The 25311-nt window shown below is 40.1% G+C and overlaps 1 long non-coding RNA gene across 2 annotated transcripts in view; it reads right to left on the bottom strand.

Moving 5' to 3' along the window:
• The window catches only part of LOC144315662 (uncharacterized), a 330188-nt gene that overhangs the window by 257025 nt on the left and 47852 nt on the right, over positions 1 to 25311 (bottom strand). The window lies entirely within an intron of this gene.

Here is a 25311-nt window from a genome sequence, read left to right as displayed (position 1 = left end):
TAAGCCTCTTTTGCATCCCAGATGTTTCATCTGCAAAATGGGATTAATAATATCTTCAATCAGTACTGCTAAATATGATCACACTTAGCATAAGACTGGAATCAAATCAATTCTGGTAAGTGCTGGGCATATTATCTTGCCTCTTCGAACCCCAACTTCCCTCATATTTAAAATAAAAAGGAGAGCTGTGAGCTCCCAAGTTTCTTTTTAGTTTTAAGTTCTCTAGAAAATGTACATGTTTACCTCTCCCAGTGGGGTAGTAGCTATGTCCATGCTAGAAGCCCAGGGACACAAATCTCCCTGCATGTCTGCCCAAGTGTGTGTACTATGTGGAAAGGCTAGGGGACTCAGCTATGAACAATCTGACCCCTTTGTGGGTCAGTCAGCATCCTTTAGGACTTGGGCTACACACCCAAACTGGACCCCTTACCAAGCCTAAGAAAGAGTTAGGATGGACAATTCATCATTGTTCATCCCATTGCTAGAGATGGGATACCCAGAACACACTCGACTCAAAGGGGTCAGGACTGCCACCTAGGTATCAGGAGAATAATTTCTTACTATGATATTTTTGTTTCCAAAGTCCAAAACCACACACCAACCACACAAGCTATCCATAGGACATAAATACAAAAGTGCAATATCATTCTCCTACTATATTTTGGTGAATTGAAGAACAGAAAAGGAACTTCTTTTGCCCAAGCTCACACAGTATCTAGAACTAAAACTCTCTTCATCTGGTATGTAATTAGTCTACTGGCCAAATCCCCTCCAAAATGCTTTTCTCCCTCTCCTGGGTCATCCCTCTGCTAGGAGCAAGGAGAGATGTGAAATCTTGGGGTACCATTAACTTTGTTCTTTTTCCAAATTGGGCAGGCTCTGGGAGCCACTGAGACTCTGAGGAAAGGCAGAGCTTTGCAAGTTTGGAATGACTCCAATTCAGAGCACTCTCCACTCTCCCTGAGTTGCCAGTAAAGACAAAACCCAATAACCCTAGGATGCCAAAAAGAACTCAATAATATATTGGGATTTCCTGAAAACCCATGGAGAACTTGGCCAGGCAAAGGACAAGTCAACAGCTTTTTGACTGAGTTCAATGTAAATGAATCAGAAACAGATGGATTAAGTTTCCCTTCAAATACACGTGCTAGAGAGTTACAGCTGAGAAAATGCTTAGATTCGTGCATTTCCAGGGACTGGTCAACCCCAAACAGGGTGGATTGTTTTGCTGAGTCCCAAACCCTGACTTCTCCTCCTTTCCCTAAAAATAACTTAGCTGTCCAGCTGCTGGATGGATATTTTCTCTTTTGGTTTTGTTTCATTTGGTTTTCTCACAAAGCATCAGAGTGATAAATGACTTCAAAACCTGGTAGAATGTTCTAGAGGAATCAGACTCCAGAAAACTTTTTTAAAAAAAATCTGCCACTATGCTCACACCATTCTCCTCACCAGGTATCTTGTGCCTTGAATATTACCTGTTGTTACCAATCCATCCATCAATGTCAACCCCAAGTTCTACTTCCTCTGGAAATCTTTTGGGGATTATTTTGGTCCTCATGGATACAGAAACCAATCATTGTAACAATATTTTGAGCACCTAACATGTACCCACAATATTTTGAGCATATAGTGAATGCCTAAGAAAAGGCACTTGCCCACAGTCAGGTTTTTATCTAACTAAAGAACTCCTACAAACCTATGAAGCAATTAAGAGATAATAACAAGTGGCAAAGATAGGTAAAAATTAATGATGTAAGTGTAGGTGTCTTTAAAAATTCAGAGAATGGAGAAGGCACTGTGTATATTAAAGAGGTCATATGTAATGATAATAACCAATATCCCTTAACTGTCAACATGTGCAGGACTTTCACAAATGTTTTCTCTTTGGCTCTTCACAAAAGCCCTTTAACATAGACAGGCCTTGCTTCTACAGATGAGAAACAGGAACTTGGGAAGGTTAACTGGATTCAAGATCACACCCCTAGTAAATGATGAAACAGGGTTAGTGCTCAGGGCCATGACTTCTAACCCAAACCACCTTTGCCTTGTGTCACACTATTTCTCACAATGGTATGTAATGTCAGACAAGAGAGGCTCCTTGGTGTAACTACATCCTTATCCTTACCTGGAATCTCCTCATAACTGGAATTTCCTGGGCATTTTGGAATATGTCTAAAGTTGACTTGCACACTCCCACCTTACCATTTTGCTAATGAATTGCACTGACTTGGGATTTTCTCCTTTTCTCTCCCATCTTTAAAGATTCAGCGTAAGTTTGTACCTCGGATTTTCCCCTTCTTTGGAACAAATCGGACTTACTGGCTGCATCTCTCATTTGTCAACTAATTATGCACATCACTTTTGTCATCTTAGATTTTCATTTAAATAATCTTAGGTTATTTCCTATGTACTGTTTAGCACATCAGTGTTTCATCTCTGCAGAAATTAGCTCTTCTCTGAGAAGAGCTTTTATGCCTGATACATGCTCCCAACTGTTTTGAGAGTGGTTTAGTGCTATGCTAAGTAAGCATGTGTTGACAAGAGGAAAAATCTCCACCCTATGATGATGCCTCCCACACTTGCAGTCCCAGTTCCCATTTTGCTGTAGGACTCTCCACCAGCATGTTCCACATGCTTGTCAAGGTCCTCCTGTTGAAAATGCTATCATCTTCCCCTAAAACTAGTTTTGCTTCTAGAGGTTTTTTTTCCAGAGGCAATGTAATATTCTCCCAGTCAGATTCCTAAAGTAATCATCAGTATTGATCTTGACCTTGGAGTCCTGTTGATTGTTCATTTGAAGTTTCTTATATGTAAAAGGAGCCCCATTGTGTGCTGAATGATCTGAAAGAGATAAAGGAACAGATTTCTAGGAGAGCTTTCTGTATAATAATAGGACAAGACACAAAGAGAAACAATTAGTGCAGACCCTGTGTCATCAGTTCACACTGCAAGTGCCCTGGGGATAATGAGCTTTGGTTTAAGTAAGCCACAAATGCTTCCTGGAAGAGGATTCAAGTTAGGGCAAGGAGGGCTATTTGGAGAGGAAGTAAAGGGGAGGGCCTCCTGTCCTGTCCCATGAGGAGGAAGGAGAATTGCATGAGAATTGCATGACCCCTATTCCCAAGCATCAGAAGTCATCCAAAGGGAAGCCAGGGTGCAAAATGTTGACATCCAATGGGGGCGGTGGGGGGGGGGGGGTAGGCATAAGTCATGTCAGTAGGGCTGGCTCAGGGAGCTGAGAAAAAGAATACCAGAATCACTGTTCAAAACATGGGCTTCCTCTCCCTTCTCTTCCAAAACAGAGCCAGGTATAGTCTCTCCAAAGGCAGGATTCTAGTCTTACCTAACCATAGTGCATGCTTTCAGTAGCTACTGTTAGAAAGAAACAGCACTCAACACGGGCCTTTCACGCTGACCTTAAAGAGCCTTTCTCCCTGCTCCCAGGGTCTAACTTCTGGGATGCTGTGGGGTACCCCTGAGAACAGGAACCTCAGGAGAGCCTCACAGAAGCTAGAAGGATATGGGCAGCTGAGACCACTGGGTTTTGGCTTTAGTCACTGACTTAACTTTGTGCCTCAAAGTGATTTTTCAAAGGGCAAAGACAAAGTCAGCCAGCATTCAAAGTTCCCCACCTGGGGGAGGCACTGTAAACTGTTCCCAGAATCCTTTCCATCCTTCCTACGGCAGTATGAGACCGCTTCCCCCGGACTTTCAGGGAGTATAAATGACTAAAGGATCCAACTCCTAAGATTTTAAATCCACCAACGTTGGCTTAAGGGCTCCCTTCAGCTTTATAGAACCTTCCTTAAACTAATCTAGGACACTTTCATCCAATCTTCTTATCTCCTTCAAAATCAGACTTGGAGGGCACCTGGGTGGCTTAGTGGTTGAGCGTCTGCCTTTGGCTCAGTTCATGATTTCAGGGTCCTGAGATTGAGTCCTGCATCAGGCTCACTGCAGGGAGCCTGTTTCTCCCTCTGCCTTTGTCTCTCTCTGCCTCTGTGTGTCTCTCATGAATAAGTAAATAAAATCTTTAAAAAAAAAAAATCAGAATTGGATGTTGGTCTGATTATTCTATGTGTGGTGAGAACATATAACATGAGATCGACCTTCTTAATAAATTCTTAAGTGGAGAGAATTTTTAACTCTAAACACAACATTATACAGCAGAGAGCTAGAAATTTTACAACTTGCATAACTGAAACTTTATACCCACTAAATAACAACTTCCTATATACCCTCTTTTCCCAGGCTCCTTCACCTTTCTACCATCTGTTTCTATGAGTTTGACTATTTTAGATACCTTCAGCAAGTGGAATCATGCACTATTTGTCTTTCTGTGGTTGGCTTATTTAAATTAGCATAATGTCCTCAAGGTTCATTCCTGTTGTCTCATATAATAGGATTTCCTTCTTTTTTAAGGCTGAATTACATGCCATTGTATGTATATACCACATTTTCTTTATTCATTCATCAGTGGGCATTTAGGTTGCTTCTACAACTTGGCTATTGTAAATATTGCTGCAATCAACATGAGATTGCAAACATCTCTTTGAGATCCTGATTTTATTTCCTTTGGATAAATACCCAGAAGTAGGATTGATGGACCATACGGTATTTCTATTTTTAAATTTTTGAGGAAATTCCATGCTGTTTTCCATAACGTCTGTACTGTTTTACATTCCCACTAACAGTGCAGAAGGGTTCCAATTTCCCTGCATTCTCACCAACATTTGTTATTTGTTTTGCTGTTGTTGTTGTATTTATAAATGCCATCCTAATAAGTGTGAGGTGATATCTCATTGTGGTTTGATTTGCATTTCCCTGATGACAAGTGATGTTGAAGAACTTTTCATATACCTGTTGGTCATTTGTCTTTTGGGGAGAAACGTCTATTCAAGTCCTTTGCCTATACTGTCAATTGATCTTCAACAAGAGCACCAACAATACACAATGGGGAAAGGATATAGTTTCTTCAAAAAATGGTGTTGGGAAAACTGAATATTCACATGCAAAAGAATGAAACTAAACACTTACCTTAAAAAAAACACAAAAATCAACTCAATATGGATTAAAGACTTAACCATAAAACCTGAAACTATAAACTCCTAGAAGAGGGTGCCTGGGTGGCTCAGTCGGTTAAGGGTGAAACTTGATCTCAGCTTAGGTCTCTATCTCAAGGTTGTGAGTTCAAGCTCCGGATTAGGCTCCACACTCAGCTACTTAAAAATAAATATATACATACATACATACATACATACATACATACATAAAAATAAAATTCCTAGAAAAAAACATAGGGAGAAAGCTTTATGACATTGGTCTTGCCAATGATTTCTTAGATATGACATCAGAAGCACAGAAACAAAAGCAAAAATAGACAAATGGGACATCAAACCAAAAACCTCTGCACAACAACAACAAAATAATCAGAGTAAAAAGGCAACTCACATTATAGGAGAAAATACTTGCTAACCAAGTATCTGATAAAGGGTTAATATCCAAAACATATAGGTGACTCTTAAAACTCAATAGCAAAAGAGAAGTGACTATTCTTAACCTTCACTGGTTCCCTTCCTTTTTTCTGGCATGGAGACATTCCCCTACTTCACCTCTGTGTGCTCTGAGATCAGGTAGGAAAGATAATGTCAAGGAACTCATTCTCAAAGAGGTGCCAAACACTGAATTTGTCCCCAATATCTTCCTCCCAGGGACAAATATCTATAGGAGAGTCTGGAGAGAAAAATTATAAGCCAAAGTATTAAATCCCTAAGGGGATGTGGGCATGGGTGGAGATTTCAGGTACTCTGACAGGGGGTGAAGACTTTGCTGTCTTCATTTCCAGGGATCAGAAATACCTTCTAGACATTCTCAACATTGACCAGATCGGCCTACATCTACAAGTGGGTAGGTAATATTTCTTAATCCAAGAAGAATTCAAAGCATCAATATCACCACGAACAAGGAGTATTTTAAAATCTCAGCCAGAGTTTACTCACTGCTTTCAGAGCTCCAAGCCCCAAACAGTAGTCCTCCCACCCCCACAATTGCAAAGACTAATGGAATACGGAAAGTACAACAGAGGAGCCCTGAGGTGACTAATGATTCTAGTTACTTCTCTTACCAAAACACTTGTCTTCTGGAATACTAGTCTTTGGAGAATAAAATTGTAAAAAGAAAAAACAATCTTTAGGAAAAGATATTTTTTTGCTTTTACAAAAAATATTCTAGGACTCAGATCTGGGTGATGCTCAGAAAAAGAAGGAAGAAGAAAAGGAGGAGGAGGAAGAGAAGAAGAAAATAGAAAGCAAATTATTGGGTCTGTCAACTCTGCCCCATTTCTTTTGTCTAGCAAAGTTATAGTACACATACAGAAAAGTACCTAAAATATAAATATACCTTTTATTAAATAATTACAAAATAAGCACTTATATAACTATGACCCAGGTCAAGATAAAAACATTTTTGGCATCCCAAAAGCCCTCCAAATGCCTCTCTCTCCCTCACCAGCCAAAGGTAACTACTATCATGATCTTTATGGTAATCACTTATTTGCTTTTCTTTATAATCTTATAACCTAATTTGCATTCCTAAACACTATAGCTTAAGTTTGGCTGTTTAAAGCATTATATAAAAAGAACCACATATGTATTGTTTTGTGTTTGGATTTATTTAGCATTAGGCTTGTGAAACTCAACAATGTTTTACATGTAGCAGTAGTTGCTCTCTTTCATTTGCTGAATAGTATGCTACTATATGAATATACTAAATTTTATTTATCCATCCTACTGGTGATGGGCATTTGGGTTGCTTCCAGCATTGGGCTATTGTGAATTATTTTTTGACATATGTGCACATGAATTTCTGGTGACTGTATACTTAACAGTGAAACTGTCAGGTCATAGGATGTAGATATCTTTTTTTTTAAGATTTTATTTATTTATTCACGAGAGACAGAGAGAGAGAGAGAGAGAGAGAGAGAGAGGCAGAGACACAGGCAGAGGGAGAAGCAGGCTCCATGCAGGGAGGTCAATGCAGGACTCAATCCCAGGACTCCAGGATCACGCCCTGGGCAGAAGGAAGGTGCTAAACTGCTAAACTACACAGGGATCCCCAGGATGTAGATATCTTAAGCTTTGGGAAGCACAGCCAAACCTTTTTATAGCATGGTTGTGTCAATTTGCACACCCATCAGTATTGTGTAAGAGGTCTGGTTGTTCCACATTCTTACAAAAATCTGCTGCTATTAAGTTTTTTAAATTAGCTGTTCTGTAGTTATGTAGCATTAGCAGAGTTTTACATTTTCCCTATTATTATGACACATTCTCATATGAATATTTTATCTTTTTGTGGAATCCTTGTTCAAGTCTCTTGCCCATTTTCCTATTAGGCTGTCTTTTTTTTTTTTTTATTGATCTTTAGGAGTTTTTTATTTACTCTGGAAACTAGCTTTTGTTGGTTTTATGTGTTGAAAACATCTTTTCTCATTCTTGGAGTTGCATTTTCATTCTCTTGATAGTTTCTTTTAATGGACAAAAGTTCTAAATTTGAATATAAATAATCAGTCCTTTCTATATAAGTTTTTCCTATTTAAAAATATTTCCCTTTTCTGAGATTATGAAGATACCTCTATCTTGTCTTCCACAAGATTTATTATTCTGCTTTTAACATTTATATACACAATTTATCTGTAACTGACTTTTTTAATGGTGTTAGGTAAGGGTCAGAATCTTTTCCTTTTTTTTTAACCATATGGAGATCTATTTTTTCCACAAACATTTATTGAAAAGACCATTCTTTGCCCATTGTGATATAGAATAATATTTGTAATAAATAAAGTGCCCATATGGACATGGATCTGTTTCTAGGAAATTTGTTGGGTCTCCTTGGTCTATTAGCCTATTTTTGCAACATAATGCACTGTCTTAATTATCATAGCTTTAAAAGAAATTTTAATATTCAATAGACTAAATCTTCTCACTCATTCTTCTTCAAGAGTGTCTTAGCTATTCTTAGCTGACTTACATCTTCCACATCTTTTTTTAGATTTATTCTTAGGATTTCATTTTATATTTCTGATCCTACTATAAATGGTACATTTATATTTTAAATTGTAATTTTCTAATTGTTTAGGTGGTATTTCAAAATCAATTAGTTTGTGAATGGTGACTTGCTTAAAAAAACTTGGATAAACTCACTTGTAAATTCTAATAATTTATCTGTAGATTTGTTTAGATCTTTTTACATATATAATAGTATAATCTATGAATAAATACTATTTTATTCTTGCTTTCCAAATCAAATAATATTTATTTTTCAATTTTTCTTGCTGTATTGGCTAGGACACCCAATATGTTGAATAGAAATAATGATAGTAGGCACTTTGTTCTTGGCCATGATCTCAAAAGGAAATCTGTCAATACGAAAAGTATTATATTTTTTAATATATAATAATGATTATTATTTGAAAAAGCACTTTTTTGAGGTATGATTGACATACAAAAAGCTGTTCATACTTAATGTATAAAACTAGATGAGTTTAGAGATAAGTATATACCCATGAAACTATCACCCCAATTCATAAACATATCTGTCACTTCCAAAAGTTTCCTTCTGCCTTCTTATTAGTAGCAGTAGTACTACTAGTATTAGTGATAAAAGTTTAACATAAGACCTACCCTTTCAGTAAATCTGTGAGTATACAATACAGTATTATTAACTATGCTGTACAGATCTCCAGGACACATAACTGACACTTTCTTTCCCATTTTCCCCTTCCTCTTGCCCCTGGCAACCACCATGTAGCTCTCTGCTTCCATGAGTTTGACTATATTAGATTTCTCATATAAGTGGTATTAAGTAGTATTTGTCTTCTTCATCTGGTTTATTTCAACTTAATTGAAAAATGGAGAAAGGACATAGACATTTCTCCCAAGCAGACATGTAAATGGCCAATAGGTATATAAAAAGATACTCAGTCATTACTAATTATCAGAGAAATGCAAATCAGAATCACATGAGTTATCTATCACCTCACACCTATTAGAATGGCTATTAATAAAAAAAAATGAAAGCACTGGCAAGGATGTGGAGAAATTGGAACCCTTGTTGCATGGTTGGTGGAAATGTCAACTGGTGCAGTCACTATGAAAAATAGTATGGAATTTCCTCAAGTATTTAAAAATATAATTAGCATATGATCTATCAATCCCACTTCTGGGTATTTATCCAAAGAAATTAAAATCAGAATCTCATGTTCACTGCAACATTATTTACAGTAGCCAAGATATAGAAGGGACCTTAAGTCATCAGCAGATGAATGAATAAAGAAAATGTGACATATAGATATAGATTAGGGAACACCTGGGTGACTCAGTGCTTAAGCATCTGCCTTTGGCTCAGGGCATGATCCTGGAGTCCCAGGATCAAGTCCCACATTAGGCTCCCTGCATGAGGCCTGCTTCTCCCTCTGCCTGTGTCTCTGCCTGTGTGTGTGTGTGTGTGTGTGTGTGTGTGTGTGTGTGTATGTCTCATGAATAAATAAATAAAACCTTTAAAAAAATAGATAAAGATTAGATATAACTAAAGCCATATAGACACATACACTAAACATTAATATCATTAAATTTAAATGAAATATTATTAAATATTAAGTATTATTAATTTAATTAAATATTATTCAGCCATAAAAATAAAGGAAATCCCTATATTTGCAAAGACAGGGATGTACCTGGAAAACATGACACTAAGTGTAATAGGATATTATATAAGATAGGAATTTTATAGATATCCTTTATTTTTTTTATAGATATCCTTTATAAGAGAGATTATACTTTGTTACAAGGAAGTTTATTTCTATCCCTATTTTGCTAAAGTTTTATTTATTTTTTTAAGTTTTATTTTTATCTTAAACCAAATCTGTAGTCACAAAATAAAAGCCCAATTGAAAAGTTACAAATTAGTTTTCCCATACATAACTAGATTTGGTTTGCTAATACCTTGTTTAGGACTTTTGTCTAAATGTTCAGGAAAACATTGATTTATAATTTTCCTTTTTTTTTTTCACAAGTTTTAATAATAAGTTTGTACTGGCCTCAGAAACATGTTAGAAAATATTCTCTTGGGGTTCCTGGGTGGCTCAGTCAGTGAGCTTCAAGTTCTTAGTTTTGGCTCAGGTCATGATCTCAGAGTCTTAAGATGGAGCCCAATATCAGAATCCTCACTGAGGTTAAGAGTCTGTTTGTCCCTCATCCTCCTCCACCCCACTCTTGTTTTCTCTCTCTTTCAAATAAATAATAAAATCTTAAAAAAAAAAACTATGAGTCACATTTTTAACTTCTCAAAGGCTAATATTAATTGTGACCTTTAAAAAAAAAAATTGTGACCTTTACCCTTTTCCCAAGCAGGAAAAACACCTCAAGGCATTTTTATTTTATTTATCCCTCTCCTAATTTCTATGCCATTTTTTCATTTATTTTAATTCCATATTAATTTTAAGCCCTACAAGGCAGCATTATCATTGTTTTATACAATCAACAGTCATTTAGATTTAGTTGTATTTTTATTCTTCATTCCCTCTTGCATTGTACTTCTTGCACCTAAGCTTTTCCTTCCACCTGAAAAATGCCCTTTGCTTTTCATTTAACGTAAGACTGCTAGTGATAGATTCTCTTTTGTCTAAAAAGATCTTTATTTTACCTTCATTCCTGAATGATATTTTCTCAGAGATAAAATTCTAGAATTGGTAGTTAATTTCTTTTAGCACATTAACAGTATCATTCTATTGTCTTTTGATTTTTCTGCCCTTTTTTTCCTATTATAAAGTTACCCATCAAAAAAAAAAATAATAAAAATAAAGTTACCCATCAGTCTAATTAATGCACTTTGAAGTAATCTGTCACTTATGACTGCTTTTAAAAGCTTCTTTTGGCTTCAGTTTTCTGCAATTTTTAAATGACGGTCTTGTGAGATTTTAATTTTTTTTACTTTTTAAGCTTTGGCTTAGTCTTTTAACATTGTTGGAAATTTCCCAGACATTATTTCTTCAAATATTTTTCTGCTACATACTCATCTATTTCTGAGACTTCAGTTAAACATGTAGTAGAACATATCACCATTCGTTTTGTGCCTCTTTCCCTCTTTTCTGTTTTCCCCCCCCCACCTTTGATGTAAGTAGGCTTCATTCTGGATATTTCTTCTGACCTATATTCCAGTTAACTAATTCTCTCTTCAATTACATCTAATCTTCCATTTCATAAAGTTCATAACTTACAGTATTGCTCTTTACTTCTGCAGTTTCTATATAACTAATTTTAAAATCTGTGATGTCAATTTTATAGTTTCTTATTCTCTGCTGGAATTTCCATCTTATTTTAATTGTTTAAAAATAACAAATATAATTATTTTAAAGTCTATACCTGATATTTTAAATATGTGGATACTCTGAATTTTTCTTTAGTCAAGTTCTTGTTTGTGTTGGTTTTGCCTCCTTATATGTCTAGTTATCTTTCATTGCATTCCAGATAATGTATTGAAAGAATTATTTATACAAATAATTTGGGACATAAAATATTATCTTTCTCCTGAGGTGATTTTTATGAGAATGATAGAAATTTTGGATTACCTTAATTCAGTTTTAGGTATTAAGAGTTTCTGGGCCATCCAATTACTCAAGTTAGGCTGAAGTCATTAGAGGGTTCTTTTATTTCTAGTTCACCTATATTCTAAGGGGCAGTCTTTGAAAATACCGACCTAAATTGAGGGTGATTACCAGTGCTATATCTCTGGATTTTAATCTTCTACTAGAAATTCTGTACTACTGTGTTAGCATTCCAATGCCTTCAGACTACTCCCTTCTGTTGTTGTTGTTGTTGTTGTTGTTGTTGATCTTTTCCAGTCCTCAGCTGAAGGGTTTGTCTAACTTAACTAATCCACTGATTTGGCACTGCCCCACACATGACACTTAGGAATTCTATAATGTCTTCTAATTCCAGAAAGACCTATGCCCATATCTACCCCTTCTCTAAAGACACGTTACTAGCAAAGGAGATTGAAAGACTTGTAGATTGTTACCTAAGGATTCAGCTTCAAGTCACCTCTGCCCCAGTCCAGCCTTGGCTTCATGTCTCACTGCTAGTGGCTTGATGTCCCATTGGTAGTAGGACAACAGTCTTATTCTTGTGACCAAATAATACTCACCTCAATTATAATAAACTCATTTCTGTCCTTTTCTTGGCACCTAAAAATATGCCCTGTTCTCTATCCCCTCCAGGGCTAGAGCTGCACCTCTCTCCTTTTCAGCAGCTTCCTAGACTTAAATTATAGCATCTTTGTGGGTAGAAGGGCAGGATTCTGGGGCCTGCCAATGCTCCTGGGATGCCACCTACTGGCCAGGTTCTTGGTTGATGACATCTGAACTCCTCTGTGCCCTTCCTACGCCTTCCTTAAAGCTGATCATTTGCCAAGCTTCTCAGCCTTCACCACAAGGCCCCTGCAAAACTGGGCTTCTGCCTACCCTTGCCCTTAGGTTTGCCCATCCAGGGCTATTCTTTCACCCAACCAGACTCTAGCACCAGCCAGTCCTGTCCACACCATGAAATTCCATCATAGCTTCCTCTGTGCACCCAATCCCACCAGTATGCAACCTGGCCACATGAGATAAAGGATCTGAACTACAGTGAGGGAGATTGTACAGTATTCATTTATTCATTTATTCTTTCATTCATTCATTCACCTACCTTTCACACATTTTCTTCTTCATTACCTGGGATCCCAGAGTGAGAAGAGGGGGTGAGCACCTTTGTTTACAAATTAAAACATAACATTAAACATAAAATTATCAAAAGGTTAACTACTCAAAAAGTTTTGGCTTTAATCTTAATCATCAAATTGCCTTTTCAACATAAACTCTATAATGTTAATAGTAGGTCCAAGAGACCGATTTGCCCAGGACTCGACTAAAAGACTAAAAACTATAAAAACTTTAGTCCTAAAATAATATCTGTTTAGAATGAACACAGTATTCATATTTATGTAAAGACTGTTCTGTGAGAGCTTTGCCTTATTTATTCACTGAAAACATTTATTTAGGCAGGCTCTGAGCTAGGGAAATAGAGAAAAGGGACTGGGGGCATTGTCCTCAAGAGGTTCCCAGTCTGTTGCAGAGTGCTGAGGGCAATGTAGAAGGTGACATGCACAGAAAGGCCCTTATGCCTCTACAGAACAAGAAGTCAGGGAGGGCTTCCTGAGCTCTAACACTGGGCCTATGCTTTGCAGTCATTAGTCAGCCAGATCCCTCCCCCATCCTTTCACCCCCATCCACTCCACCCTCCCACTTCACTTCTGACACTGCTCACTGACTTTATAGATGCATTTTTCAAAGTGCAGAAGCAAACTTCAGCTCTGTGGGTCTGAGTGATTGCTTACTCTAAATTAGTGGAGTTTGAGTTAATGAGGTTTAAGAAAGTCATTTTTCTCCTTATAGTAAGTGAGTTTAGGCTCTGCCCATGAAGCCCCTGGAATAGGACTTTGTTTGATTTCTTCAGCACTTTATCCCACCTGCTCAGTTTCCTCACTCAATGGTTTAATTATTTACAATAGGACAAGCTGATCAAAGTCCTCTAAAGTCCCCATTAGAAGGGCTGGTAGACCATATCCTACAATATCTCTCCTATGTTTCTGCTTATTTAACAAGTATTATAAGCATTTAATAATCACCAATTGTATACTTGGTCTTTAGGCACTGTAGATTTTTAAAACATGCTAAGTATGCTTATAATCTAGGTGAATGGAAAGGAGATATTTTCATGAAAACCCAAGCAACAAACACCTATTTATTCCACAAATCAGTACTGGGTATTGAGGATGCAGTGGGCATTGTACACGACATCAGAAGCCCTCAGCCAGTAGGAAAAAATGAACAAGCTAACAGAAAACTAGTATTAGATGCAGGAAACCAACTAAGATTTCCTCAGCATAATGGGTACATAGATGACTACTGAAGCTGGTTGCTATTGGAGTTGCCATCACTTTAGACAGCCAGGTACCTGGAATCAGGTTAAGCTTTGGAATACCTACCATGCCCACCACCCCTTCCAAGAGATCTTCTCACATGGGTCCCTATGGTTGCATGACAATACCCTTCCCCACCCACCCTCTATCACAGCTAGCTAGATCATATCCAGGATCAATAAAAAGCAATCTCTATATTGGCCAGCAGCCTTTGAAGGAGTGGGCACCCAAACTCTGACCAAATAAGCATAGTGGTGATCAGTTGGATACATCATACTTTCTCTGCTAGAAATTTTTTATGGGGAGAAAGTGAGACATTTGATAATGGGACCACAGAAATCACACCAAAAGCAACTAGTCTGCAAAGGCCTTAAATCTTCAGTTTGACACAGTGAGCAGAAGCTACAAAAAAAAAGAAAATCTAAAACCAGAGAGAGTAGTAGGGGAGATGATTGGTAATTAACAGAAGGAAAAGGAAACCATGAGCTTCTATGTGCCCAAGATAACACAGGTACCAGAGCTAGCCTAGAGTTCTGAAAGCCCCCAAGACATCCTGTCCTCTGCCACGGTCTCAGCATGGCCCTCTTCTCCTGCACCCCTGTCCTGGGATGTTCCACCTATGCTAATGTGGCCTCGCCTACTATGAATCCCAATTCATGATGTGAATGGAGCATGTGTACTTTCACCTTAATGAGCCTGGACAACGTGACAGGAGAAGCCCACTCCCTAGAGCTCTAGCCTCCTGGCAGGGATTCAGGGAAGCCACCTCTGTCCGTGTCTCCAGGTCAATGTCTCTTTGAAACATCACCATCAGGCTGAGTTAGCCATGCACACAAGCACTATGCCCAAATGCAGGCTGTTGATAGAGATGTGGATTATAATTGTTGGAAGTACATTACTTATATCAAAAACAAAGGTATTATTCTGGACACACATGGCTGCCAGAGAAGGCATTGGAGGCCTGAGAAAAGGAAAAGGAAGGCCACCCTCTGAAGGAGGCAGGACTTGGACCCTGCTTAGTGGCCAAGAGGACAGGTCCATCTGTCATCACCTTCCAAACTCCTCCCATGCTCCAGACCCCCAGATCTGGGTCAGGATAAGTGGGTGGTGAGAAGGAAGAAAGGTGTGAAGTGATAAAATTAGGTGACAGAGAAAAGGCCACGGAATAGATAGCTCCTCTGAGGTACAGGGCAAATTGTGCCAGCACTTTATGCAAACAGAGCCCATATTTATATGGGCAAATACCCACAAGGGCTCTACTAGTTACAAGAGGCAAAAGGGCAAGTTCTGAGGGAAAAGGGCTATTGACTTCCATTCTCATTTCAGTTTTGACATCCCTAACAGTCAAAGAGTTGGGACACTAGGCCTCAAATGTTGAGTCTTTAGAAAGCTCAGCCCAAACTACAGACATGACTTTCTTTAGAAGAACTTGAACTTCCTTGTGGGGGTAGCCAACCTCACGGCATTTAGACACCAAACCTAGACACCCCATGACCTCTCGCTGTCCCTTGCTGGTTTTCCACCATGCTTCCTCTTCCCAGTGCAGTGCCCTGTGCTACAAACCTTTCTGCCTTCTCTGCTCTCCATGTTAATCTGACACATCCTTTCTGCTAAGACAATCAAAGTACATACATTTTAACAGGTACATCCAATACCCTAATCTAAAGAATAACTGTGTTATAAAAAAATAAAGATTAAGTGTATCATAATGAAACTCCAAGCAGATATTTATTTTGGAGGATGGCAGGCAGACTTCTCTCCTGGGCTTCCAAAGTGAACTGCACAAGGAATCCATTCCCTTACCCCACCAATGACAATGAGGACCCCACCCCATGCTGACTCCTCCCTTCCTGGGAATCCTGAATTCTGCAGGTTAGTTTTTATTTCCCAAGTGGTTCTGCACCTGAGGCAACTCTCTTGAAGGAAAGAAAAAGGCTAAATTTTTAGGAAACAGCTTCCCTGGAGGCATGGCCAGGGCTGGCTTCTGGAATTCATTTTCCAGCTAAGCACTTTAGAACCATGTTCCTTGTGGTTATTAGCACAAGTGACAACAGCCTTTTCCTCCCTGAGCCACGCAGATTAAGGAAACCTAAGACTACATTTCTAAAATTGTTTCCATTTCAACCCACAGAGAATCAATACAAGAGAAGAGCATTGCCTTAAACGCTAATGTTATCCAAACTCAAATTCATTTTTGATGGATTGGTGGCTGGGTTTTCTTAAGGCAAGGCCAGGATAAATATACACATTTCCTGAGACTCTTTCTCTTTCTCTTCCCATCCTCACCCTCTGCACATGGAAAATGCAGTGAATAATACACTCATACCCTACTGTCCCTTTAGGACACAATCTGTATGGGGGCTTTGGGAAACTATTTCTAACAAGGAGGTGCTGGGGCTTTGCTAAGGCAGTATGCCAGCACTGGCTATATGACTCAGGCGTCTGCAGTCTGATAGGAGATCCCTGGCACAAGCTTCAGAAGGCCTTGGGCATAGGGCACAGAATCAGACACCAGGATAGTCTGCAATCTCTGTTAGACCCAACCCCACTCCTCCCCTTCCCCAATGCTAGGATCCCTTGATTCCTACCAGCGCTACTGTGCATTCAAGCCCAGCCCTGATCATAGTGCACAGGACCAGGTGGGGCTGCAACAGGAAGCATTAACAAAGCTCTAGTCCCACGTTTCCAGGCTCAGCCTCTTATCATTGCTGTCCTCAGGTATCTGCCTTGCTCCCCTCCTCCCTGAATGCCTGTCCTCACTTTCCTAGTCTTTACGACTCAGCTCAGGCTTGGAGACCCTCCTCCTTCACCATTGGATTGGAGTGACTGCCGTCTCCTCTCTCTCATCATTATACCCGGGCATACCTCTGCTACAGTGCTAACCACCCTAAAGTACCAGTGCCTGTTTGTGTATCTCCCCACTATTATATGAACTATCTGACTAGAACATCCATGTTTACTCAGCAGCAGATCTAAGACAGTGACTGACAAACAGCAGATAATCTTTTTAAAGGAAGGAAGAAAGGAAAGAATAATCAAATGGAGCCCAGCCCAGCCCAGCCCAGGTATTCAATTAACAAATAAAACTTCTACTTTTGTTCCTGAGACTATATTGAATAACCGCCACATTGTTCAGTTCCTGCCATCTAGAGGTGAATTTTTCTGGCCTTTCCATCAGGACTTGACTATGTGAATTGCTTTGGCGAATACAGCATTATCAATTGTGATCCAAGCAGAGGATTGGAAAGCTCTTGCTCCATGCAGCTTGCTCTCTCTTACTTCTAGGAAACCTGCAACCACCCATGAAGAAGCCTGGGTTTCCTATGGAAAGATGGGAGACCCCTTGGAGAGGTAGCCCAGCCACCACCATCCTTGCCATCCCAGCTGAGACCCTAGACATGCAAGTGAGGCCATTCTAGAACTTCCAGCCCCAGACCCATGCCCAGACCAGAAGAACTCCAAAGAATCACATGAAATAATACATCACTATTGTTTTAAGCCACTAAATGTTAGGGTTGCTTGTTTGCAAAAGTTAATTGATATGGTCCCATGGTTCTGCCTACATCAGTAAACTATTTCTCTCCCCATTACCCATTCTCTAACCATCCTGATCGCCTTTTAAGTTCCTTCAACAAGTCAAGGCTTTCTAACTTAGACTTGTTCATAGGCTATTTCCTCTACTTTGAGTTCTCTCTTCTCTTTTTTTCTTTCAAGATTTATTTATTTTAGAGAGACAGAGAGAGAGCATGAGTGGGAGGGGCAGAGAGAGAAGGAGAGATAATCTCCAGCAAACTCTGTGCTGAGCATAGAGCCCAACACAGGGCTCAATCTCAACTCTGAGATTACAACTTGAGCTGAAACCAAGAGTTTGCTGCTCAACCATCTGTGCCACCCAGGAACCCCTTTAGTTCTCTCTTCTATGTTCTGAACCTGGTCAGCCCCATCTCATCCTTTGAGTCTTGGCTTTCTTGATCACCCATGCTAAACTTTGTTCCCCATGTGGTAAGTGGTTCTCCAACCACCTCCCACCACCACCATTTGCTCTCTTAGCACTATTTGTTTCCTTGGTAGATATTTTTACCATATATAGTTCTTTCATGCATTTTTTTTTTTTTGTTATTTTTAGTTTGCTCCCCTCTGAGCTCCAAGAATTTTGTCTGTTTGTTCACCAGATTGCCCCAGGACCCAGCAGAGCTATTGGCTGCTATTTGATGTTATCTGATGAAGGAGTAAAGGAGGAAGGGAGGAAGAAAGCTAGCCCAGCCCCTCCTAGGGCAAGGTGCTTCTTGATTCGTGGAATTACCCTTCTAGATACCAAAGGGGAGGTCCCGAGCTATCAGCTCTTCCTGTGTCTTTAGACACACTTTCCATCTGTATTCATTAAGTGCTATCTGTCCCAGTACTCCATTGCTGATTCAGCCCAGATTGCTGGAATGTGTCCTGTGATTATTGTACCAGTGGGGCACTGCACTTTACTCACAGACCTGAATCTCCTTCTGGAACTTTCCATGAGGTAAGTCAGTCCCTCCAGGCCTCTGTTCTCATTCACTCCATGGGCAGCTTTGGATCATATTCACACTAGGTCTTACTCATCCCAATGTTCCCAGCCAGTGACTGGTTAGCTCTTCAAATATGTTACTAAGAGAAAAATGATCCAAAAAAATTACAAACATGATACACAGACAAAACCATTTCTATACCCAGGAGGGTCTAGGTACTATTGGCATTTTTGATACATTGGAGTCAGTTAAGACCAGCCAAAAACAAGCAACTTGGAAAATCAACACCCAAGCGGACTTTTATTTTTTCTCTTTTTTTTTTGTATATTTTTTATTGGACTTTGATTTGCCAATATATAGTATAACACCCAGTGCTCATCCAGTCAAGTGCCCCCCTCAGTGCCCATCACCCAGTCACCCCATCCCCCCACCCACCTCCCTTTCCACTATCCCTTGTTCATTTCCCAGAGTTAGGAGTCTCTCATGTTCTGTCACCCTCTCTGATATTTCCCACTCCTTTTCTCTCCTTTCCCCTTTAATCCCTTTCACTATTTTTTATATTCCCTGTATGAGTGAAACCATATGTTTGTCCTTCTCTGATTGACTTATTTCACTCAGCATAATACCCCCCAGTTCCATACACATCAAAGCAAATGGTGGGTATTTGTCATTTCTAATGGCTGAGTAATAGTCCATTGTATATATAAACCACATCTTCTTTATCCATTCATCTTTTGATGGACACCGAGGCTCCTGCCACAGCTTAGCTATTGTGGACACAGCTGCTATAAACATTGGGGTGTAGGTGTCTCGGTTTTTCATTGCATCGATATCTTTGGGGTAAATCCCAAGTAGTGCAATTGCCAAGCAGACTTTTAATGGAGAACAGAAAAGCTAAATTTAGCCTCACCCCACCCCCAAGTGTATAGAGAAATTAGTGGGCTGAGAGAGGTATGTCACTGGTGTGGGAAGAGGAGAAAATATCAATCAGCTATCAACAAATATTAACAGATAACCCTACTGTGGACAGCCCAGGGATCTCCATCTCAAAAAATACAAAAGGAGACAAATACTAGTATAATGAAGAAATGAGAGTCACCTACAGATCAACCAACAATTAACCTAAGCCCCTTGATGCTGCCCCAGATTTGGGGCAGGGGTTAGGCAGGGGTAGGGAGTTGGCGATATATAGAGACTACGCAGAGGCAGAAGACAAGGTCTGCGGCAGGTACATGGGGTTTGCTGTGAGAACGAGAGATGGGGCCTAACCCAGGACAGGAAGCACATCCAGTCCTGGCCCTAAGCCCTGCATGCTCACCCTGATTTAACCAATGTTCTCTCTCTAAGGAAAGGGAAACTGGAGTCTAGCCCAGAAGAGAGCTATCTTGCTCCAAAAACAGGACTCAATAAAATGCCCCTGCATTTTATCAGCCCCATAGCATAGCTGGGAAGGGCTCACTGTCAAGATTCTTCCCATGACAATTATGTCCAACTCCCCTCTTTCCCTCTAACTCTCCCAGGTTTGGTTCCATGCAGTTCTGTTCTTGGAACTTGTCCCATTCAACCTGAGCATCTTCTGTCCAATACTAGTGTGACCTCACTTCCTGGGCTGGGTCTGATTTTGTCCATTGTTTCTCCAACATGAGCCTCTGATTCTATTCCGTTTGATGTTTACTGAATTATAAAGCCATCATAGGCTCAGTGCTATCTGCTTTATCATCCCGATAATCACCCAGCTACAGAAAGTGGAGGACTGGCACAGTTGTTGTCAGCATCATGGCTTACAGGAAGCAGTCATTCTCACTCTCAGGCACCATGGTGATGGCCAGTCCAGCCACTTGGCATGGCCACTGGGTGGGCAGGAAAAGACCTTAGCAATGACAGTGCAGATTCGAAGGTCAGCTTCTTGGGAGTTTGGTAGAAATATAAATACTCTGCCTTCCTGGTTAGGGAGAAACAGGAAGAGAGAATAACAGATTATGAAAGCATCTTAGCATTGTAGAAGCTGTGGGACTGCATATACAGTCACGTCTGGGAGTTTTAGGAATTGGTAACAAATCTAGGCCCATGGAATTCCGTTGGGACACTGAGCCACTGCATCCTCCAGGAGACCCTGGTGCTTGTGCTATATTGAGGAGCCCATCCCTAGGTGGATGAAAGGACCCATGACCAGAGAGGGTATCACACAGGTCAGGAATATCTAATCCTCTTTCTCAGATGGTTCACCTTCTCAAGGGTATAATCTAATGAAGGGTCACAGCATTGATATTTAGTAAAGAAATCAGAGTATGCATTTGGGGTGACATTTTATTATAGAGTAGATCTTTTTTCCCAAGGAAATTCCTCACTGCTCATCATATAAAATTAACAACCAGTTTTAAGTCCTTAGGAACAAGGGTGGCATCTTTTTGTCCTGGTTGTTCCACAGCACCTTGGCACATGAATAGCAAAATAAGCTGTGTCTGAATGATTCTAAATGAGGCCATATGGATGCTCATGAGAAACGGAGAGAGAATAGAAACATGACAAGGGATTAAAATGTGGCATTACTTATTAGATCATCCCTCCTTTCCAGTTTGGGATAAACCAACTTTAATCCAGAAGAATCAAAGTAATTCAGTAGATATGCTCAAGACAATCTATGATTCTTTTTTTTTTCATTGATTCAATATATTAAATAAGCACTACTACGTGAAAGCAGAGCATCATACCTGCCCACCAAGTTGGCAGGAGAATAGGGTAGGAGAGAAAATTCAAACCAGAGATGGACATCGCTAAAGAAAGAATGAATCAGGCAGTTGGTCTGGGAAAGAACAGCAAGAGATTTCTCTTGACAGCACCATCACAGAATCAGCAGGTGTTTCCTTACATGTAACATAAGCCTTCTGCTTTCTCTATTTCCTGTGGTCCACCCATTTTCTCCTTCTGCAATGTTTACTCTATACTATTAATCTTGACTTTAATCCTATCAGCCTCATCTGGGCAATTCCAAGTGCAGATTTAGCTCCTCCTCAAAGCTAATCTCTGCCCCCACTGAAACCTGCTTCATTCAACATCAATGTGCAGCTATGTCTATAACACATGGTCCAGCTCCTGATTATAATTTATCTTTGTCATGCTTATTGTCTCCTGTGGGGAATTCTAGGTCCCCAACTACTTCCTCAACAGACCAGTCTTTTTCTTTGCTTGGTCTCCCTCTATAGGATAGAATACACAGAGCTTAAAAAAAAAAAAAAAGTTATCGAGTAAATCAAAATGTAAATGAATGGATTATCTAACCATTCTCCTAGATATGGGAAAACCTTGAACTTGGTAACTGAGTTGTCTGTTGATTTATACTAAAATGTGAATGGCTGATAATTATAAACAATTATTTCTGCAGGATGATGTCTCTATTCAGTCAGGGGTCTTCAAAGTCTTATCTAAGAAATATGTTACAGTTAGCCACTAATCTAGACAAATGTAACCTATACACATGGTGCTGTCACTCATTTAACCCACAAGCCCTGGTTCCCCTTTACAATGTCATTACTGTCCCCAGTTGATTCAGTCATAGTACCACAAGCAGAAGCCTGTGTGTTTGATGAGGCTCAAGGCTATGGTGTATCTAAGAATCCCCAGAGACCTAAGCTCTGACCTCTCCAAAGTAATGGTAAGCAAGAAAGCACTACTGGCTCCCTCACTATAGCTTATGTGTGCTCACACACACATGCACATACATACACAATCCCTGAAAGTCTCACAGTTCCCCCACAGAACTGTTTATCTCAGGAGAGAGTGGGTTTTTAAGATAAACTCCTTTAAAGGTTGTGTACCTGCCAGGCACTGATGCAAGCAACATAATTAAGATGGAAAACAACCAAATCCTGTGAGGAGCACATACAGAACAAGACTGGGCTGCCTCAGAGAGGAAAAGGCCTCTCTCCCCTGTGGCCCTGTGCTCAAGAGCTCTCCACAAGCAAAGAATTAAGTGAGAGTAGAAAGTAACATGTGAACAAAACAAAAGATATATCTATGAAGCTCTGTTGTGTAACCCCTACACTCTAACTACTTATTGCTGGCTTGACCCCTGCAGCCACCTTCTAGTCTGGGCCTGGATCACCACATTTCCCTATGTTCTTTCCCTCACACCCCAGATGTCATAAGTCAAGTGAACTCCGGTGGATCTGTGCTGAGCTCTCAGCAGTGGGCAAGTGGCAAAGGTGAAGATGCCCAGAGGAGAGCTAATAATACTTCAAGAACTATAGGGCCAAACAACATTAAATCAGTGATGAAGAGCCCCCAAAGAGTTGTGATAAAGTCACCCATAGCTTCAGTGGGCCCTTACATCCTCAAGACTATTGTTCAAAGGATGAGGAGGGCCAACAGGATGAGCCAGATGGCAGGTGTTATCAAAGTCAGGTGGGGGCAACATCCTGGCAAGAGGGTCTGGTTCATGTAGAACCAGAATTCCCCAAGAATTCTGATACCAATCCTGCCCTCTTTTCCTCTCACTATCTTGGGAATTAAGGGACAGGGTCCAGACTCACAGACTCTAGGAAAAAAGTTGCCAGAGAGTCAAAGGCAAACCCAAGTGGCCTGGGCTTCAAGAGAGCGTATGTTCCATCCAAAGAACTAGATGACAAGGTAGAAAACAGCAGCAGAAAACTCATCTTGAGGATTGTATCATTAGGGCTTAACGGAATGAGTTTCAGAATCAAGCAGGTATCAGCTGGAATCTAGTCTGTTCCTCATTTGGAAAATAGGGAGAGTACCTCTGTATAGAACAGGTCTGAAGACTAAGAAAGGTAATGAATGGAAAACAATACGGAACCTGGCACATATTTACATGATGTAAATGATGATGGCTCTGACTGGCAGAAATCGGCCTGCTGGTATGGAAGAAAAAGTTTTAACAATGAAATCTAGGGGCACAACCACACCATCAATTTCAGATTCAACTGGCTTATGGAGCCAAGTATCTAAAAGCTAACCTGCTGAGTCAGGATTGATACAGAAACTGAAGAGCTATAGGCTAACCGAGGTACCAGCTCTAGCTGTCCTCTGCTGGAGCCAGCAAAGGCTACCCTACTCCCAGGAGCACAGGCAGCTTTTCTCTCCTCCCACAGTTACCACCACTGGTCCCGATTATAGAGTTAAAAGACACATTACCAATCAGCTTGCCACAAAAGGCAGGTGATTTGCACAAGATCACTCAGCTGGTTTTTAACAGAACAAGAACCAGAACTGAGGTCTCATAACCCAGAACACAGCTTTTTGGCCATTCTGCTGGAGTTTCTTCACCCCTGTAATGATCTGGATGCAAGAAAGAATCCAACCCTAACTCCCTTTTCCTCACTGCCCCTACTATCAATCAGTACACAGATCTATCCTTCTAGATTTGGTAGCTATTCCCATGGGAAACATGCCTATGCTAATGAAAAGACCAGGCATGGAGATGCTATATATACTGCAGGAGTCTTTCCTCCTTGGGTGTGGAAGCCGCCTCCTCACTGAGCACAAGGAATGGGTGTGGGTGACACAGTGAGCATGCCATGGAGAAGAGCCAGCTTTCCCCAAGAATTCTGATACCAATCCTGCCCTCTTTTCCTCCATATCTTTCTTTTTGTTATGAGACACCAACTACTCTATTCCAAACACGAGGCATGAATCAGAACTAAAACTGTTTCTTAAATTCACAGCATTTATATTAGTTATTTTTGTCTAGAATACAAGGGCAGTCTATGAATAAAATACACACAGTTGGAGAGGAGGAGAATATTCATCCCACAGCTCTCTGCCAACCCAAAGGCCAACTGAACCATCTTCGTGATTTTCCAGAGTTAAGAATATAGTACCGGCCAAGTAGAGTGGTTTAATCAATGTTTGGGGTACTGAATTCAGTTCTCACGTGAGCTGATTTGAGTTGTTGATTTACAGTAGTTCAACTGAAATGAATTACTTTAACTTCATGAATTACTGAGTTTGATTATTTGAAGTAAAGTAAAATGAAGTGAATTTAAGTTAGTTCAGCTTTAGAGCCAGAGAACCCAGCAGGTGTTATCAAATTCAGGTGGGGGCAACATCCTGGCAAGAGGGTCTGGTTCATGTAGAACCAGAATTCCCCAAGAATTCTGATACCAATCCTGCCCTCTTTTCCTCTCACTATCTTGGGAATTAAGGGACAGGGTCCAGACTCACAGACTCTAGGAAAAAAGTTGCCAGAGAGTCAAAGGCAAACCCAAGTGGCCTGGGCTTCAAGAGAGCATGTGTTCCATCCAAAGAACTAGATGACAAGGTAGAAAACAGCAGCAGAAAACTCATCTTGAGGATTGTATCATTAGGGCTTAAAGGAATGAGTTTCAGAATCAAGTGGGTATCAGCTGGAATCTAGTCTGTTCCTCATTTGGAAAATAGGGAGAGTACCTCTGTATGAAACGGGGTAGTCTTCATTGTTTTAAACACTGGGTTGGTGATCAATGGATATGGGTGTTGACCTTCAGTTACTGACAGCTCGGGAAAACAGACACCAAGGCATGATCCTGTGCAAAGCTACTGCTGCCTCCTTTGGGACAAGGGACGTTCATTATCCATCATCCTGGAAGCCCATAGACCAAGGGGAGACAGAAAACTAATGGCTCTTCAGGAGTTGGGCATAGCCTATAAAATGCAAGCTGTGATCATACCTTGACCTCTTAATTTAATTCAATCTTCTTTGTTACTATAGAATTCCACCATTGATCTCAAAATTAAGAACTGTATGTGTGTAGAGCTGCTTAAAAGAAAGCCCACATGGGTGAACCACACAAACCTAGAGAATATT

The sequence above is a fragment of the Canis aureus genome, chromosome 6, assembly GCF_053574225.1.
Source record: "Canis aureus isolate CA01 chromosome 6, VMU_Caureus_v.1.0, whole genome shotgun sequence".
NCBI classification, from domain to species: domain Eukaryota; kingdom Metazoa; phylum Chordata; class Mammalia; order Carnivora; family Canidae; genus Canis; species Canis aureus.
This window is presented reverse-complemented; position numbering and strand designations above follow the sequence as displayed.